The sequence below is a fragment of the Diadema setosum genome, chromosome 17 (genome assembly GCF_964275005.1).
Source record: "Diadema setosum chromosome 17, eeDiaSeto1, whole genome shotgun sequence".
Taxonomy (NCBI): Eukaryota; Metazoa; Echinodermata; class Echinoidea; order Diadematoida; family Diadematidae; genus Diadema; species Diadema setosum.
The window spans coordinates 7,007,055-7,014,055 of NC_092701.1; the positions used below are offsets into that span (position 1 = coordinate 7,007,055).

General features: G+C 43.0%; 1 pseudogene; it reads left to right on the forward strand.

The window, feature by feature from the left end:
• The first annotated feature begins 3,680 nt into the window (after nucleotides 1-3,680).
• On the forward strand, nucleotides 3,681-4,188 carry LOC140241135 (uncharacterized; annotated as a pseudogene).
• Nucleotides 4,189-7,001: the final 2,813 nt, after the last annotated feature.

Here is a 7,001-nt window from a genome sequence, read left to right on the forward strand (position 1 = left end):
CACACACACACATATAATGATAGGGAATGAAATTTCATTGCCAACATTCATAGCAAATTACATGCGTTACTCATAATACCCTGAATGCATAAAAAAAAGAAGACAAAAGAACTGGTAATCATGTCAATAGTAGGCCATCACTCATCTTTGTATTCATCACTTTGCTGAAGATCATATCACCCCTCCCCACCCCCATCCCCCCCCCCCCAAAAAAAAAAAAATCCCTTTGTACAACTCCATTAATTCTTTTCCACCTATAGCAGGAGTTCACAATGTCATACATCAAGATATTGAGTACTGTAAATGTGTCTCTTTGCCTGTCCCTGAGTGGAGGTCGCAGTGGTGACGTCTATCACACCTTTCCTTACTCTGCTATGGCCATGTTAATTATCACTCTTTCTGGTAAAGATATCTAACTACTGGCATAGTTGGCTAATCCCAGGACTCCAACTACCCCCTGACTTGCCTCTTAGACGTTGACTTCCAAGCAAGGAAATCGAAATGTGATTCTAACTGGCATATTGGGTGGAATGAATGAGTAGAGCTCCCCCACTTATACGGACTGGTAGTACTGTAGATACTGTTTATTGTCAAGACTGTGGGTGAAGATGTGCTGATAACACAAATCTCCAGCACTATATTCAGGAAAGACATCAGCAGCGGACGTATGCATGCAGACGGTGCAACTACATGTTCATTAGCAGTCATTCTTCAAATCTGGCTCGACACTTTAGGATGCAACATTCCAGTCCCCCATCCCACATAGCATGAATAACCTTGAAGAATAACCCTCCATCATCAAACATGCCCACAGCTTCTACGTGCAGAGAAGCAGCCTCACAAACAACCTATCTCAGGCATCCGTCTATTACATCCCTATAATTTCTGTGAAATCTTTGCCTGATACTTTGGTTGAACCAACACCTCCCCCTAAGAATCATCCTGGATCTGTGTTAACCAGCTGCCAGAGCATGCAGTCCTACAACGTCCGGAAGCCAAAACGGTGTCACTCTTCGCATCCTCAACTACTTCGCCTTCACCCTTTATGATGATGCAGTCCTTAGCAAGAGAAGACTATGACTCAGACAATCATGACGATAAGGAAGCAGAATAAAGACCAGAAATCAAGGAAGTGCAAAGAGGATACCACATTTCTTTCAATTACACAGAGACACATCATCAATTACTTCTCACATGGTAAACTGATAAGAGAAACTGACACATCACTCTAGTCCCCCATCCCACACAGCATTAATGGTTCCAAAGAACAACGCTCCACCATCAAACAAGCTAACAACTTCTATTGAGTACTGCAGTACTCGTACAAACAACCTATCTCAGCATCCATCTACGACATCCCTGCAATTACTATGAAATCTTCACCTAACACTTTGGTTGAACCAACACTTCCTCCAAAATCATGCAGACTTACGACGTTTGGAAGCCCAATGGTGTCTGTCACTGCATCCCAAACTCCCACACCTTCATCCCCAGGCAGACAGGAAAACCTAATTCTATGATGATGCAGTCCTTCGCTAGGAAAGATGAATTAAGACTTAGATGATCATTACGCTAAGGAAGCTGTAATCAGGTATTGCTCAATTCAGCCATCATATTTTACATTATGGACTGACTGGCCTGTCAAGGTCTTTCATGATTTATGCCAATTCGACATCATTTACCTAAATGGTACAGAGGGGGAAGTGAAAACATGGTACATCCGTACTGCAGAAAGATCAAGTCAGGGGGAACACTACAATATAAACCCCCTCGAAGAGAATTTTTGGACAGACTTTCACGCTTAACCGAACAAGAATTTGAAAGTGGTGTATGCGACAATGCCCCTAGTAAGACAATTTTACAGAAAATTGGATCTGAATATCGTGAGTCATTACACCCTGCAAACTCTGAAGGACAAGGTTTAATTGAGATAATAAAAAAAAAAGAAGCTTCTTCTGAAGGTCTTCCGAAGGGAAAGGAAAGCTGTAATCAGGTATTGCTCAATTCAGCCATCATATTTGACGTTATGGACTGACTGGCCTGTCAAGGTCTTTCAAGATTTATGCCAATTTGACATCATTTACCTATAAATGGTACAGAGGGGGAAGTGAAAGCATGGTATATCCGTAATGCAGACAGATTGAGTCGGGGAACGCTACAATATAAACCCCCTCAAAGAGAATTTTTGGACAGACTTTCACGCTTAACCGAAGGAGAATTTGAAAGTGGTGTACGTGACAATGCCCCTAGTAAGACAATTTTACAGAAAATTCGATCTGAATATCGTGAGTCATTACGCCCTGCAAACTCTAAAGTACAAGGTTTAATCGACATAATAAAAAAAGAAACTGTAATTAGGTATTGCTCAATTCAGCCATCATATTTGATGTTATGGACTGACTAGTCTGTAAAGGTATTTCAAGATTAGTGCGAAGCCATCAGATTTCGGCTTAGCAACAATTCATGAACATTGTATGTGCAAGTCATTTAATGAAACGAGCATCACATGTATGCTCAGCAAAATACAGAAAGGACAAGATTGGAATGTTTTGGATCTGGGGACTTTTACGATGCCAAAATCTTCATCAGCTGACTTAAAGTAATAAAATCCATTGCTGTCAAAACTCTCAGTAAGAATGAGTCATTGAACTGCAATGTTACACGTAAAGTTGTGATTAACTCTGAGGAAAATCTTTTAGCACAGATACACTTCCAAGGTTGCCAATGTCACTCAAAGGTGGAAGTGAACTGCAATCTCCTTTTATGTCACTGTTTGAAAAATGCTTCAGAGAAGTTGATCAATACAATGATCTTTGCATCGACAGTGAGCAGTCATGTCCTAAACCGAACCATTACTACAATCCGTCATTTTTAGAGTCGCTGAAAAACCAGTTTCATGTTACAATTCACTTATGGTCACCTATCAGGAAAGGCCCGCCGTGAAATCCTTGGAAGAGGGGAGGATGTGAAGATGTGTCCCGAAGATCAAGTCAGGGGGAACGCCACAATATAAAACCCCCTCGAAGAGAATTTTTAGACAGACTCTCACGCTTAACCGAACAAGAATTTGAAGGTGGTGTATGTGACAATGCCCCTAGTAAGACAATTTTAGAGAAAATTGGATCTGAATATTGTGAGTCATTACACCCTGCAAAATTTGAAGTACAAGGTTTAATTGAGATAATAAAAAAGAAGCATTATCCGAAGGGAAATAAGAAGCTGTAATCAGGTATCGGTCAATTCAGCCATCATATTTGATGGTATGGACTGACTGGTCTGTCAAGGTCTTTCATGATTTATGTAAATATGACATCATTTACCTAGATGCCTACAAATTTTGCGTTTTCTCTTTTTTAAGCTTACAATCTTTACTTTGTTAGATTGGCAGCTTTAGGCTCGGTAAACAATGTTCGGTCCCGATCCCACGTAGTCTCGATATTTCATACCCGTTTCGTGCTACTCCAGTGCATGCATGCATGCAGCAGTGACGTGCAGGCACAACATACACATACAGCGAGTGCCTATGTACAGCATCGTCACTGAGCTGGCACACTGTACAACCAGTCGCGCATCACACGCTGTTCACGCCATTCAAGCTTGAGGTTTGTTTCACAGTTACACTTTTGTATTGTTTATTCGGGCCATATACATTGTTTTCGTAATTTCGTAATTCTTCACCGATGGCTGGACCGATGCCATATAACTTCGAACCGCAATATTCTGCAGCAGAGATGGAAGCCCGAATTCAGCATAGATCTACAACAAGTAACGTTAGTAGTAGTAGTACGTCAAGCGTTGACAGGGATGATGACCCGCCTGCACCGCCAGCACCTGTCCCTCTTCCGGATCGCATGAACGGAAACTGGTGGTGCCACTGTGAACATTGCATTCCGCTGGATTCCCCATAGCAGTGCCGTTGCTGCCATGAAGAGGAGAGTTGTCGTCCGCTGATCAATGAAGAAAAGTGTAAATGTATAACACTTCACAAGGACTTCCCAAAGGTCTGTCTGGTTCCCGCAGTTCTCAGAGCCACACTTATAGCGCGTGGGGACATCAGAGGACACGACAGAAGAGGTGTTTAATGTGGAAACACAAAAAAACATACAAGGAACGCTGCCCCAGAATACTAACTGGTAGTGTGAAGCCATCAGATTTCGGCTTAGCAACAATTCATGTACACTGTATGTGCAAGTCATTTAATGAAACGAACATCACACATATGCTTTGCAAATTACAGAAAGAACTACAAGATTGGGATGTTTTGGATCGGGGAAGTTTTACCATGTCAAAATCATCATCAGCTGACTAAAGTAAGAAAGTCAATTGATGTCATAACTCTCAGTTGAATGAGTCACAATGGCAGCGGCGGAGTAAGCTCGCGTGTGAAGGAGCCAGTGGAAATTTCTGAAAATGAGACCTCATTTTAAGGGTTTTTTAACATGAAAGGGAAAGGAGCCAAGCCCAAGACAAAACTTAATCCAAAAAGCTGTACAGGTGACTCTCCTGCCAGAAAGAATGAGTCAGACAATGTAATATATCACTATTGCAAATTCCAGACATTCTTGGTAAACCTGTGGATAACGAACGATTTATTGCTCATGAAGATTTTATATGCACATGATACCTCTGAGAAAGATCAATGTCAAGTTGGAGGAGAAAAATCTGTCGACCCAGCAGGCGGTTCCAACACCGACAGGCCCAGCCTTCACCCAGGTTAGGGGGTCCCTATCTTCAGTGGAAGAGAGTTGAAAATAGGCATCGATGACTGGATAAGGGACCTGGAGTACTTCTTCTCTGCAAGCCGTACCCCGCCCTCTCTTCAATTCTCTACAATCGTAAGGAATCTCAGTGGAGAGGCCCGCCGTCTGGTGTTGAACCTGGCCTACCAGACTCCAAAAGCGGCCTTCAACGAGCTGAGGGTGGAATATGGAGACGCCGCTACAGATGATCCGTTCGCCGCTTTCTACGAGCGGATGCAGAGGTCCAGTCCCTCTTCACGCGCATAGCCGATGACTATCTGCAGGCCATCCATGATGGGCAAGGGGACTGCATCCTCGTGAACCAGTTTATGCGTGGCTTGAGGGACGAGGAGCTCCGACCTTGGCTTGCCCCCATGAGACCCCGCACCACGTTATTCCAGGCCTCCGCAAGGAAGTTAGGAGGTTCATCCGAGAGCAACAAGGGAAGACACGTCTTCCCGCTGCAAGCTACATCCACACTTCCACCACTCCTGATCACACTGAGGACACCAAGGCCAGACTACTCCAGATCAGTAAGACATCAGAAGGCACATTGACCTTGCTGAAAGATGTGATGGCTACACAAAGGAGGACCACAAAGAGGGTGGCTGCAATTGAGGGGAGACTTGAGGCGCTGGATCTGGCGTCGAGCAGCCCCAAGGGGTCTGTTGGCCAACGCCAGGAGTGCTTAGAGCGCGGCCACCCAGGACACTGGAAGTCGAACTGTCCCAACAAACCGCCTCCCAACTCCCACGACGTCTCCAGCGGACGGTTGGATACTATCCAGCAGACCCAGAATTTCAACTGGACAACAACAAAACCACTCCCAACATAATTTTCCCGTTATTGGCCCCAGTAACTTGGAAACTGAAACAATTAATGAAATATCATGAGATTTTTTGGACAGACTTTCACGCTTAACCAAACAAGAATTTGAAAGTGGTGTATGTGACAATGCCTCTAGTAAGACGCTTTTTTCAGAAAATTGAATCTGAATATTGTGAGTCATTACGCCCTGCAAACTCTGAAGTACAAGGATTAATTGAGATAATAATAAAAAAAAGAAGCTTCTTCCCAAGGGAACAGACAGCTGTAATCAGGTATTGCTCAATTCAGCCATCATAATTGATGTTATGGACTGACTGGCCTATAAAGATCTTTCAAGATTTATGCCAATTTGACATCATTTACCTAGATGCCTGCAGAATCTGTAATTTCTAAAAGAAGTCATATTTTACTAAAGTAATAAAATCAATTGTTGCCACTGATCTCAGTAAGAATGAGTCAGACAAAGTAATATATCACTAAAGCAAATTGCAGACATTTTTGGTAAACCTGTGGATAACGAACCATTTAATTGCTCATGAAGATGTAAATTCACATGAAACCTCTGAGAAGGAACATGTACAGTGTAAGTTGGAAGAGAATCAGGTTTTCACATAATGTAAATGATCTGCAATCTCCCTTTATATAATTGTTTGAAAAATGCGTCAGAAGTCCATCATTGACATTTGCATTGACAGTAAGCAGTCATGTCCTAAACCAAACCGTTACTACAGTCTACAGAACTTGACGTCATACATCGGCAAAGTTGTTGCAGCGAAGATTTCTGATGAAGTGCGACATGACAATAAAAAATGCAAGCAACGTCCAGTCGGGCTTATGTAGACTTGATATGCACCTATACAATACATGCAGAGTGTATTAGGCCGAATTCTTTGGAGCTACTGTGATCCATACATTCAATTTCTTCTGCTCTCCTGGGGTCTGGTGTTCCAGAGGATACAAGATGGCGGACGACGCTAAGAGTTTGAAGCACCGATGCAGAGGAGCCAAGGCTAAATTCACACGTCTTGGTAATGCTCTGGACTTCATGCTGTCAGAGAACCGTCCTGTTTGTGAAGTTTCAGAGGCTTTCAAGAGTTACAACGAAGCCTACGCAAGTCTTCAGTCACAGCATGAGGCTTACACACAGATGATAGAGGATGATGCAGAGTTCGAAGCCGAAGAGAAATGGATCGAGGATTGTCAGAAGGCATTTCTCAAGCTTCAGATTAAGGAGAAGGATTACTGTCAGAAAGAGGCAGAGCATGCTACCACACAAGTCAATGAGGGTAGCAATGTTAGAGAGACATCGCATGCTGCAAGCAATGATGTTCAAGAGAGTCCATCCCCATGGAACGCTGCTTCACAATTCTAACTGGTAGTGTGAAACTATCAGATTTCGGCTCGGTAACAATTGAAGAACATTGTATGTGGAAG